Genomic DNA, 13,646 nt, shown 5'->3' with positions numbered 1-13,646 from the left:
GGTTGACAAGTTTGGGATACAGCAAAGGAGAATGCTCATTGTGTCAGAAGCTTCCAAGACATTGTTGAAACCATCGAGGAAAGAGAATGATGGGAACACATCACCATGACCCCATGGTAGTCCACATTGTAGAGGAATAGTTGTGACAAGCTCTTATTGCCATAATTGCATCATAGATATCCAGGAAAGGTATAACAAGTCTCAATATTCTAAAGTTCATTTTGATAGCAATCATGTTGTTAATGATGAATGAAAATCATGGCATCGAAAAACATGTAGTTTTTGTGGTCTACATAACAATGTGATTGCTGAGTGCTGGAAGAGAATGGCAACACGAAAGAGGATGAGGTGTGAAAGGCCTTCTCCACAGCAAGGAAAGAAGCAAGATAGGCAAGTCTAGAGGAAGAAGAATTTTTGTAGTCATTTGAATAGAGGTGGTCATCAAAGAGCCACATGTTGGAGGTTCCAACCAGAGCAACATCGTAAAGAAAAAAATGCTTGTGCATGAACCAGTTGAAAAAGTTGTTCGACAAGCAAATCTGCCACAAGGAGATGACCCATTCATTTTGATAAGTGAAAGATGGCTTTTCTAGATGTGTTAGCCTGTCATGGTCGTATTTTTGTAAATCCTTTGTTGCAATTTACATTGTAAAAGCGATAATGTGTTTTCCATCATTTGTTGAAGGGACAACGATGTTTTGGCCTTATATTGATAGCTAGGGTATTGTTTCCATTTTGATGTAAACTTGACCACAAAGTATTAAGTTAAAAATTCGTGGTAAGTATGGGATTCTTGGGTCATAATTGGTCATGTAATTAAGAATGTAATTTTCAAAATATTGTACTATAGGTTTGGAGAGGATGTAGGTGTCAGCTCATCGCTTATGGCTCCGAACAAAGGTGAAAGAGAAGGAAGGGTGATGTGTCAGGACATTTGTCATGCAAACAATGTACACAATAGTTGTAGATTACATTCATGCTTTTGGAGGACCAAAATCTCCTCAGTGGGGATGAATGATCCAGGTGGTTCCAGAGACCCTCAGAGGTCAGAGAGGGCTTATAATAGCTCAAAATTAAAAGTTTTGATATTTCTCTTGAATAAGGACAAGATCGTAGTGCTTGTTTCCCTGATTCCAATGGTTTGAATGGCACTCAAATTTGAGTTCGTATGAAGGAGATAGAGCTGGTCAAAGACTTGGTCAAACCTGGCCATGTGGCAACCATAAGGAAGCAATAAAGTTGTCGAGACCCGATGCATAGAATCCAGCCACGAGAACGAGCGAATTTGTTGAACACTTAATTTGTCTAATGACCCTTGGTTTCGATCAAATTGACAAAAACTATATATATATATATATATATATATATATATATATATATCTGTGGGTGGTAGACAACCAATCCTGCCACCACCAACTGCAATGGTTATCAAATATAAATCAAATGGTTGTTGGGGGGAGGGACACCCCCGACAGTCCCGACTGACCCCATGGCAGAAGACCCACATTATGTTTTGTGGCATGTCCAATAAATGGTAATGCCAATGCAAAAATTAGTAACGGTTAAACAAAATTTCACCCGCGCCAATTTTAATACAGTAGTTAAAACAACTTTCCATCGGTGGGGGGTCGATGGGGATGGAACACCCAACCATATCACCTCAAATCCTCCATCTTAGCCAATGCACCAACGAAACAACATTGGAATGTTCGTCCAACCAAATAGAGATAAACCAACCTTTCGTAGATGCAAGGGGGGAGCGTCAAGAAACTTGTGGTAGAACCTTGAGTGTGTGGTGGATGGAAGGCGGAACCAGGAGCGAAGTGTTGGAATCATGCATGGGCATGATTTTCGAGAGAATCATTTAAAGAATATTTGATAGAATCTTTGCAAAGTATATTCCCTAATGTAGAGAGGAATCTAAAAGATTCCCTCTAAGGTAAAATTTCACATTATCATAATTTTATCAAGTTTATAGTTATTTTTATCAAATTTTCATAGGGAGCGTGATGGTGAAGTTGGATTTTCCATATGAGAAGCAAAATAGTAGGTGCCCCGCAGCAAAGAATCTATGAAGAATATTTAGGAATCTTTAGATTCCCTTGCAGGCTGAATTTTGCCAGAGTCAGAATGTGGTCGACTTTATACTCATTCTTCTTAGCATTTCGCAAGGATCGTGATGGAGAGATCAGAATTGCAATCTGAGTAGCAGATCTCCAGCCAGCCAGTGGAGAGGAATCTTGCGGGAATCTTTAAGATTCTCGAAGGCCCAAAATTTGACAATGTCAAAATGGGGCGAAGTGCAATCAATTTTACACTACTCAACACTAGAAATTCAATGGTGTACTCAGTTTCAGTAGTTGAGCCTTTCATTTTTTGGCCATCTTTAGAAGTTGAGGTACATGATGCAGTGATGTTATGTTTCTTTTTGTTATTGCTGAGATGATGTATTATTCTTGAGATCCCTATTTAATACTATGGTGAGGCATGATTTTTATCACATTACTGTGAGGTTATAATGCTTGTTGCCACATTATTGTGATATTATATTAGCTTGTCATGTTGAAAGGTAGCCCTTTGTGAGTGAGAGTTCCTGTAGGGAGAACGTCTTGTGGAGAGACAAGCCAGTCTATTTGAGTGTGTTTGTCCTTGTTATGATAAAGAATAGTCCATGTACATCAACATCATTTACAACATTATATGAAGCGACCCCCACTATCTTGACACCGGGACCGGAGGCATAACCCACACTGGGTGAACTGTGTTATCAAATGTATCATGTTCTTGATTTTCTGATCGTTGTCATGTTTCCTCTTGTTTGAGCATGTACATGTGGTTATTTTATTCACATTTAAATGAAATTCTATTAACATCACATAAGTAGAAGATCTTGGATAATTTTGGTAGCTGAAGAAATCTAGATCATTGTCCAACTTCTTCTTTAACTCATCTGTGACATGTACATACGCCATGCATACAAACACTCTCATGTCAGTGATGCTATGCTTTCTTCCACTCCATGCATCTTCAGGAACCATATTTTTGACATGTTTGGTTGGACACCTATTAATGATATATCCTACGCAAGTGACAACTTCAGCGCAATAGTCATTTGGCAAACATTTTGCCTTCAACATACTCCTTGCGATTTCCATAATGGTCCTATTTTTCTTTCTACGACACCATTTTGCTGAGGTGTATACCTTGTTCTAAATTGCTTATGAATTCCATTCTTCGTGCAAAAATGAAGGAAGTCATTTGAGATATATTTTCCACTTCGACCTCCAAAGTTGAGGTGACCAAATCTCAATTTCCATAACCAATTTTCATCTTTGACCTTCGCTTGAAAGTTTACTTGTGTGACAATAGCAACTTTTCTTTCATCTTCTTGTGAATTCATTGATAGTTGTGCTTGAGCACTTTCTTCCTTCGAATCTAATTTTATCTTTGGGGGAAACATTCTATTGTTTGGCATCTGAAATTTTGCAATCACTTTCCTTCTTGGAGACTTATCCAAAATTGCACACTCATCATTTTTGAAAAAGAAATTGTACCCCTTTTGCATGAGTTGTCCAATGCTTATGAGGTTATGCTTCAAACCATGGACAAAATAAACATCAGAAATTTGGTTCTTCTCCCACTTCTTTGTTTGAATATCCACTCTTCCTTTGCCCATGACAAAGAATTTGCTACCAATCCCTAACGTCACTTCAGATTTCACACTTTCATCTAGATTAGAAAACATTTCTATGTTCCCTATCATGTGGTTATTGCACCCTAAATATAGAAACCATACATCACTTTATTTTTCTTGTACTACATTAGAAGAAAAACACATGCTATCTTGGTTCTGATTTTTCGTTGTGAAATTTGTACTTGGTTTGTTACTTATGTCATATTTCTTCTTTCTACAGTCATTTGCATAATGATCATACTTCTTACAATAGTGACATTGAACTTGAGATTTATCGTACCTCCGACCTTGTTCTTGATTATCACTTTGGCATTGACTTGGATTTTGATTGATGCCCCATCCACTTTAGTTTGAGTAGCTGCCTCTTCCACCTCTGGGTGGGCTTCTTCCTCTTCCTCTAGCATTTCATCTTATTTTGCCTCTAGCTTGACCAAATGAAACTTGTGTCTTGAAGGCATGCTCCAATGAGGAGTTTGTTTCTCTATTTAGTCTACGTTCATGAGAAATCAACGATGTATGAATCTCATCCACTGAAAATTGTGAGAGATCATTTGTCTCTTCTATGGCCACAACGATGGCATCTAACCTTGCCGACAGACTTCTCAAAAGTTTCTTAGCTATTCTCCTTTCCTCAAGCGTTTCACCATGAAACCTCATTTGATTAACCAATCCAATTACATGTGTAAAAATGAGTCTACATTCTTAGACTCTTTCATACAAATTGTCTCAAAGTCTATCCTTAGCATTTGTACTTTTGTTGTCTTCACTTTTGCCATGCCTTGGTAGGTTGTCTCGAGGGTGTCCCATGCTTGCTTGGACTTTGTTGTTGCTTCAATGCTTGAGAAAATACTTTCATGAATCACTTGAAAGATGTAGAAGAGGGATTTTGAATCCTTCTTCCTACTGTCCCTCAACAAATCCATTTCTTCTTATGACAAGGAATTGTATGTTCTTGCATCTGCTGGCTCTTTGGAACCCATTCTCCACCAAATCCCAAATATCTTGGGATGAAAACCAAGCCTTCATTGTTATAATCGAGTATTCATAAATTTTTCCATTAAACTGAGGTATCTAAGGATTAGTCAAGCTCATGCTTCATGCTGCCATTTCTGACTGTAAATAAAACTCTCTCCCTGCACGTAAATATGCTGTCATTTCTAACTGTAAAAAAAACTTTTGTCCCAACTAGTAAATATGCTCCAAAAATCTTCCTTCAAAAGAATTTTTAACTCTTAGTAAAATAAACTTGTTCTTACACTAACAAAGTTTCACCCCTTCTAATACCATGTGAAAGATTTTGGAAGAGGAAAGTCTTTCCATCAAGCTAAAAACTCAAACAAATTTAATTCATAGTAGAGTAGAACACAGTAAAAATGGAGCAACACAATAAAACTTTGACTTATAATTTTAATGAATCAAATACATTCATATGGAAACTGTGGCTCCTTCACCAAGTAAATAAAATTCTTATTGTGATTTACACTTCACGAGGAGTTGTAGAGTAACTCTATGTAAAACCTAGTAACGATTTATTTTCACACCCCACCAAACTTTGCTCCACGATTTTCTCCTTTTGAGCTTTTCATACTTACACCCACAATTTTCTCCTTTTGATCTTTTTATACTTACACCCAAAAGTTTATCCTTTTGAGATTTTTATACTTACACCCAAAAGTTTATCCTTTTGAGATTTTTATACTTACACCCTTGACTATGCAAAATAATTTTACATATATATATTTCAAACATACAATTTTGACTCATTAATACATGACAAAAAAAAACATTAAGACACACGATGGGAGATTATAACAAAAAATGTTTTTCTATTTTAAGGAGTGAATATTTGCTTATATGTTTTTACCAACCCTTCTTTAAATACACATTTCTTCTTAATTACTTGATGTGTGTTTCCAAATGGAGAATTTGTACTCCTACTAAAAACTTCATTTAATTTGTCCTTCAACCTGCAAACCAAAATCCTCAAACTGCGGAAAATTTGTACAAACTTCATTTAATATGTCCTCCAATGTGCAAACAAAAAATCGCAACTTGCAAACAAAATCTACTTATCAAGTATGGTTGTTGTCACTTTAATAAATGCCATGGTTGGAATTAATTTTCCAACAATTTGATTCTCTTTTTATCATTTAAAATAAATATGATCTATATGAAATTGGGTTGCTTCTTTTTTTGAGGACATAGAAATATAAAGAATTCATATTATCATAGTACTATTATTTTTATCATAAAAATTATTATATTTATTTTCTTTAAAATTGAAGTAGAAAAATGTACAGAGCTTAAATAAACCAATACACATAGCTCTTGCTATATCCCCAAACTCGCAATAATAACTTAAACTATTTCTTTATTATGGCATGATCGTCGGTGCATTCTGAATCAACAGGCACAAAAAGCCAGTAGTAAATTCAAGGTAGACTGTGGTTCTGGCCTTTTTGCAATATGGGTGCCTTCGAGACTTTAATTATAGCACTGAGGAAAAGAGGTAGGGTGGAATTTTGGAAGGCAACACTTTGGGCATATCAAGAAGAAGCATAGTTAAGATGATTTTAGGCTACTAATTGTTTTCACTTGGGTTTTAGTTTGAATTTGGGTGGTGGGATCACTTTACTTAGATGAATACAGGTTTTCTTTTACCATTGGGCTATGGGTTCGAATGTCAGGCAAACAAGACTGGATTCAGTTCTAAAAACAGTGTCTACAGGGCAAGATAGATAAGTTACTATAGATCTCAAAGGCTAAATGGTAAAATGGTTTCAAATCAGATCTAGGGAGAAATTAAGGGTTCCATAGGCTAGACATTGGAAGGAATGAAAGAAGTCAACTGGGATGGAAGAGCAATTAAGGGTTCTCAAATCTAGGCATCAAAGGAAGACATGTAAATGACTAACTGTGCAAAACAGAGTGATATCTCCAATTAATTCATTCAAATTTAGGACACATTTAAGATTATGAAGCACATAAGAAGGTAAAAAAATCAAACAAAGAAGATACTTCATTGCAAATAGCTCATCTCATGAATCCTATAGCGAAATGCTTTTATTACTTGGTCCAATCTGTTGACTTGAAAATGGTACAATCACCCTTAGGTTTTAAGATCAAAATAACTCTACAAATGTAAAATAATCCACCATAATACTTTGAAGTCTGAAGTATTTATACAAAATGAATTTACAAAATATCTCAAAATGCATTGAGAACTAATCTAGGAAAAATAAATATCTTCATGCAAGAAAATAGAGATAGTTATCGAACTGCTGCTTGATGTCCTTGTTATTTACGTTCTGCTGGCTTTTCTCTTTAATCATTTTCTCTTTAAGACGGTTGGTTGTTAGGTCTTCACGCTGGATGTTCTATTTTACTTTAACCTTTCATCTGATACTCTTTTATCTAATACACTTTAACCTTGCTGACCTATCAATATCCTTTTAGTGTGCTCTTTTACTTTTTTCTATACATTTATATTTTTACTATGTATTTACTACAGTAAATCATTCAGTTTTCCCATCTTTCCTCATCTGGTAATTGGATATTGAGCATCTTTCTGTATTTTTCATATGCCTCTGTATATTTGGCAAAGATTGGCTTATTAATAAATAGGTGTTTTACCTCATGTTGGAGGTAAAACAAGTTTTCAAGTGTTTGATACAATACTTTGCCTGTTGGTATGTCCTTCATGGATGAAGTGTTTACTTGATCTTTGGCCACTTCCATGATATTTTTATTGTAATCTTAAAGTTTCATTAGCTTATCATTTATGACCAAGGGATTAGGTAATTCCTTTTCCTTCAAAATTTTGAACTTAACCATGAACCTGTCAATGGCTAGTTGCATGGTTTGACACTTATCCTCCAATTTTAACATCAAATTCCTCTTAGTGAGGATTTTTCTAACTTCCAAAAATGTACCTATCCTATCAGGTATATCAAGTTCTTGTAGCTCATACTTATTCTTGGAGTTGAGGAAGTGGATGATTCTTGCAGCTTCCTCTAGCATATCTCCAAGTTCTTCCTTGACTTTCTAAATGGATTTTGTGGCCTGCTTTGTTAAATCAATTTGTTCAAAAATAACCTAGATGGATGGCCAAATATCATTGACAGAGTCAATGATATTGGCCCACGGTTTCTCTTTAGCCTTACCTATAAGTTCACTCAGCGTCAGTTCTTTCTCCAGGCTTTTTATTCTTTCATTCATCCTTGTAGCCTTTTGCTATTCTTCTTTATGCATGATCTGGGCCAATTTGTAATCTGTCTCCAAGCTGGTGACTTTCTCCTTAAGTCTGTTCATCTCAGTGGTCTGAATGGACATTTCCTCCATTTCTTTGACCAGTTTGTTTGCTTCATCACCTATGGAGGTTGTTGTTGTTGATCCTCTAGCGGATGTAGTTGGTGTAGATGGTAGTAGTGTAGGGGCCATTGGAGCAGTGGGAGCCAAGGATGCTGCCAATGTAGAAGGTACAACGGTGGTGATAATTGGAATGACAGTAGTAGGAGCATTATCCAGACTAGTTTATTTGAGCTGCATCAAGCTATCCAGTTCTTTCTCCATCTCCTTCAATAGATCATTTAGTTGCAGCATTAATTCCATTATTTCCTCATGATTGGTCTGGCTTTCCAAGACTTCCTTTGTCTGTGGGTGCTATGAAGGAGGAAACTTAAGTTGTTTCTTGAGGGCTACTATATCCTCATTCTTCTTCTTGATTAATTTATCAATGGACTTAACATCAATTGGGTCATGACCCAGTTCAATGATCAAGTCCTCCAAGGATTTTATCTTGGTTTCTTTGGCCTGTGAGGAGGCCTTTTCCAGCTTGAATTGGGATGTCACATTATCCAATGAATCTTTCAGCTTAAAGGAATCCATGGCCTTTTCTGTGAGGGTGGTGTAAATCATTTCTCCAATCTGCTTATGGAACTCTATCTGATCAAGGGGATGAACCTCCCTAGACAACACCTCAAAATTTATCTTCTTGTAGTCTGCTGAGGTCTTTGGTTGTTGTATAGAAGGTTGCAAAAATGATACCTGCATTTGCCATGCTTTGATGTCAAAGGCTGACATCGATCTCGTCTGGTTTGGTGGTGTAAGCTTGATGTATTGGGCATATGTCTCTGCCTTCAATATTTCATTCCTCATCTTTATTTCTTTGAATCTATCTTTGATATCCTTTTCCTTTTTAGCTGGCCTGACCAAGGAAGAAACCTCCATACTATGTTGTCTATCTATCATCTGTGTGTTGGAGGTTTATGGCTACTTTGTTTCACTTGATGCAGCTATTTTTTCACTTCTCTGCGCCATTGCCTCAGTGTCAATTATTTCCTCTGAGGCAATGTTCTCCTCCTGTTGAAAGACAAGATTCAACTTGGGCCTCTTGCTTGTCTCAAACAACTCATCAATAGTCTCCATGGGAGAGCTATATGCATCCTCCCTATTCCTCTTAGGATTCTTCTCTTCATTCGCTAGCGTCTGTATGACAGGAGGAATGTTCATTGGCTCCCCTTATCCTGGAACCTGTAGGAAAGATTTGTGGTCAAATTATCTTTCAAGATCAATGAGTTTGTTTTTACATCCACAACAGTGTTGTCCATATCAATCAAGGTGTTCTCCACCCACTCATCCTAGTTAGCAAACTATTCAATGTCGAGTCTTGGGTGGTGGATGTATGTTCCCAACTTGACCCTAAGTCTAAGCTTGTTTATAACCCCATGAGGGTCATAGTGCAACATGAAACTGTTTCTGAATTTCATTTGTTGAAGTAACCAATTGGCCTCTGGTCTAGATTCTCTATTGTTGCAAATGAATGGGCCCATTTGGTTTTTCACTTTGAACTGGGTTTTCTTCCTATAAACTAGGAAGTGGACCTCATGAGAGTTGATGATTTGTTTGAAGTATTCAAGAGCAAATATCCTCATAGGGAGGTATATGGGTAACTTATAGGGGGCTAGCTCAAAGCCATAAATTCTGATCTCAGTGTGGTTTTGGTACAAGTACCAATCTCTGACCTTGTTTTTCTTGGCCAATTGCAGTACTCTCTTGATCTCTGGGCTGATTCTAGGTTGAGTCTTAGAAGTCAGCATGTTCATGACTGGGTACACAAAAGAATCTATGTAGTCTTTATAGGTGAATGCTGTGGAAAAATTCTGGACCAAGGTTGTCCAGTAGATGAATGATCTCTCCTTTCCCTTGGTGTCCAATTTCTAGATCCTCATAGGGAACTTGTCTGTCTCGTAATACAAGAACATATAAAACAACACTGAAGAGTATTTGAAAACGCTTTCAGTGGGTAGTCTGGTGAACTGTTCATTTATTTTGTCTGCAATGAATTGAGCATAATCATACATAATAGCAGGAGGTTTGCCCTAAGTGAAAATGGATAAGAAGGCCATGATAGCCTCATCCACATGCTCATCTAAAGTGTATCCTAGGATGCATGAGAGCATGGTGATTATGCGTGTTGGGTCCCTATAATACTAGTGATTACCACATTACTATTGTAGTTGCATCCATTATTAATATTTTTGTGCCCCTATTATCCCCATATTGTTATTACTATGCCCCATAGAATCCCTCTATTGTTATTTTTGTGGCATTGTATTATTATTGTTAGGTCGGCTGGGTTATATTGTGACTCCTTAGACTCCTATATATAGAAAGGAGGTTTTGTCAATTGAATCATCGAAGAACTGTTCATTTATGTAATGTAAATTGAAGAGGCTGAATTCTAAGACATTGATCTATCTTTTCTATCTTTTCTTGAGTTGGTTTCATAACATTTGGTATCAGAGCTTTGGATTCTAGGGTTTCGCTGCTCCAAATAGGTCATCGTGGCATTTTCGCTATAAATTTTTTTCTGTAACGTTTTAGAAGCTAAAAAAAAATCCATTTGAGAAGACATCGCGTTGAACCTCGGGTTCGAATTCCAGAGCTTTTCGCGCTATATTTGCGGAGATATGATCTGAGGAAGTTGGTCTTTTTGCAGACTCCTGAATTACATTTCAAACAGGTGACCTGAGGAAAATCGTCATAACTTTCTCTCTGAGAATCAGATTGAAATTTCGTCAGAATTTATAGAAAGAAGATGGACTGTAGTTTCCTTTAGATATTTTTTAGAGCCAAAGGTCGAAACAATGACTCATGGCACATCGTACAAGTTCGCTCTACTGAACTGGTCTATAATCAAGTCATTGTGGGAGATTTCGTATAACGCTTCCTTGGAGAATCCAATTTCAGTCAGATTGGTGGCATTGGAAAGAGGACATAGAGGGCTCTTGTAGGTAGCAATTTTAGAACTAGATGATCAGAAAGTACAGAGATACATCAAAGGCAATATTGAGCTCCTACAAAGTGAAAAAAGGTGTGTAGATTTTCTTAAATTTTAGCTTAAGCTTGGTTTGAAAATTTATTTTGAAGGAATTCAAAGGGCATCGTAGAGAATTATTATTAGTAACTAATGCCCCGAGGAAAGAAAATGTAAACACCTAGTAAGCAACCTGAAAGCTCTAGCATGAATCATGAAGAAGAGGAAGAAATGCTACATGATATATCAAAATTACAAGAACAAGTGCAAAAAATGTCACTCTCACAAAAGCTAACAGAAGCTAAGATAAATGGCGTGGAAGCTAAGGTGAATGGCATGGAAGCTAATATGGACAACTTGAAGATAGATTTGAACACAAATTTGAAGACAGGCATGGCAGATTTGAAGATAGATTTGACAAATTTTCTACAAGAAATACTTACTAATGGTGAAAAGGTAGTAAAGGAAACTCATGATGTGAACAAAAGAGATGTTAATCATGATTTCTTAGACTCTAATGTGGGATCGAAGACCCAACATATTCCAAAAATCGATATGAGGAAGTTTGATGGCAAGGATCCCACAACATGGATATTACAAATGGAGCAATTTTTCGATCTCAATAATGTGCAAAACACACAAAAGGTACGTATTGCAACTTTATATTTGGAACCAAATCAGTTTGTATTGTATCAGTGGCTTTGCTCTCATAAAAAAATTATCACTTGGGCAATTTTTACGTAAGAATTGATAGCACATTATGAGGATACAAAAAGCAACACTTTTTTTAGCCAATTGATAAGTCTCAAACAAAAGGGTTCAATAATGGAGCACATTGAGGAGTTCCAAAAATTGAACATAAGGGTAAAAGATATTCCAGAGGAGCATAGGATTCATGTGTTCATAGGGACTTTAAAGCATAATATCTAACATGATGTTCACTTTTGGGAACCTGATTCATTAGAGAAGGCATTCAGGTTAGCAAGAAAAATGGAAAGCAAAATTATGGCAACCAGGAAGCATACCACTCACAACTATAAAGATGGAAGCGTGGTTGCCCCTAATATTCCAAAACCTATAAGGTTGACACCACAACAATTGGAAGAAAAAAGAGCAAAAGGGCTTTGTTAGAGTTGTGATAGCAAATACACTAAAGTTCATAAGTGTGCTGAGAAGAAATTATTCTACATAGATTGTGAAGAGGAAGAAGAAAAGGAGCAAGAAAGGTCAAAACAAGAGGATATACTCCAGGAACAAAGCCTAGATAAAGAAGAAATGAATCTGATCATATCTTGTAATGCATTGGCGGGAATTACCACTCCTCAAACCATCAAGATAGAACGACAAATCAAGAAGAAAAAGGTAATAGTGTTGATTGATTCAGGAACTACCCATAATTTTATTCATTGTGAGGTAGCAAAAGAATTGAATTGCTTCTTATATCCAGCACCAGAGTGTCAAGTGATGGTTGCAAATGGAGGAACAATAAATTGCTCTTGAAAGTTCCATAATATCAATTTATTGATGGGAGTATGTGTATTGACTAGCCCAATGCTTTCCATTCCAATGGAGGTGCTGATGTTGTACTAGGAGTCCAATGGCTACAACCCTTGGGTACAATAGCTTTTAATTTTCAAGAATTTTTCATGAAATTTTCTGTGGAAGGAAAGGAAGTTTAATTAAGGGGTATTATAGGGAAACCGAGAAATATAATTAGCTCTAATGGTATGACAAAGCTTCTGAAAAAGGAACAAAGGGGTGTAATTGCACAATTATGTTTGCTAGATGTTTCCACATTGCAATCATCTATCTCTCCAGATCTCCAAAAAGTCTTGGACAATCATTCCAAGGTATTTGAGACTCCCAAAGGTCTCCCACCTATTCGTGATCATGATCGTGCTATTCATTTGATTCTAGGAAGTGCTCCTCCAAACATCAGGCCGTATAGATATCCCTATGCCCAAAAGAGTGAAATTGAATGTATGGTTGCAGAAATGCTAGAGGCTAGTATAATTCAACCAAGTCAAAGTTCTTTCTCTGCTCTAGTAGTATTAGTGCACAAGAAGGATGGATCATGGCGCATGTGTCCGGATAATAGGGAGCTCAACAAGCTCACTATTAAAGATAAGTTTCCCATTCCCGTCATTGATGAATTACTAGATGAATTGCATGGATCAATTTACTTCACCAAGTTCGATCGTCATTCAAGATATCATCAAATCAGAATGAAGATCGAAGACATTTCGAAAGAAGCATTTAGAACTCATGAGGGTCATTATGAATTTTTGGTCATGCCTTTTGGCCTTACCAATGCACCTTCAACATTTCAAGGTTTGATGAATTCCATTTTCAAACCATTCCCTAGAAAATTTGTGTTAGTATTTTTTGATGATATACTAATATACAACAAGTCTTGGAAGGATCATGTTGAACATGTTGACAGGGTGCTACAACTATTGGAGGAGAAACAATTATATGCAAAAGGATCCAAATGTTTCTTTGGAGTACAAGAGGTGGAATATCTGGGTCATATTGTATCTCATGAAGGAGTTAAGGTAGACCCTAGCAAAATTAAAGCATCTAAGAGGATTTCTTGGGTTAACAGGGTATTATCGCAAGTTTGTTAAGAATTAT

Source organism: Pinus tabuliformis, chromosome 9, assembly GCF_031772625.1.
Source record: "Pinus tabuliformis cultivar Carrire ecotype Pingquan chromosome 9, CPIR1, whole genome shotgun sequence".
NCBI lineage: Eukaryota > Viridiplantae > Streptophyta > Pinopsida > Pinales > Pinaceae > Pinus > Pinus tabuliformis.
This window is presented reverse-complemented; position numbering follows the sequence as displayed.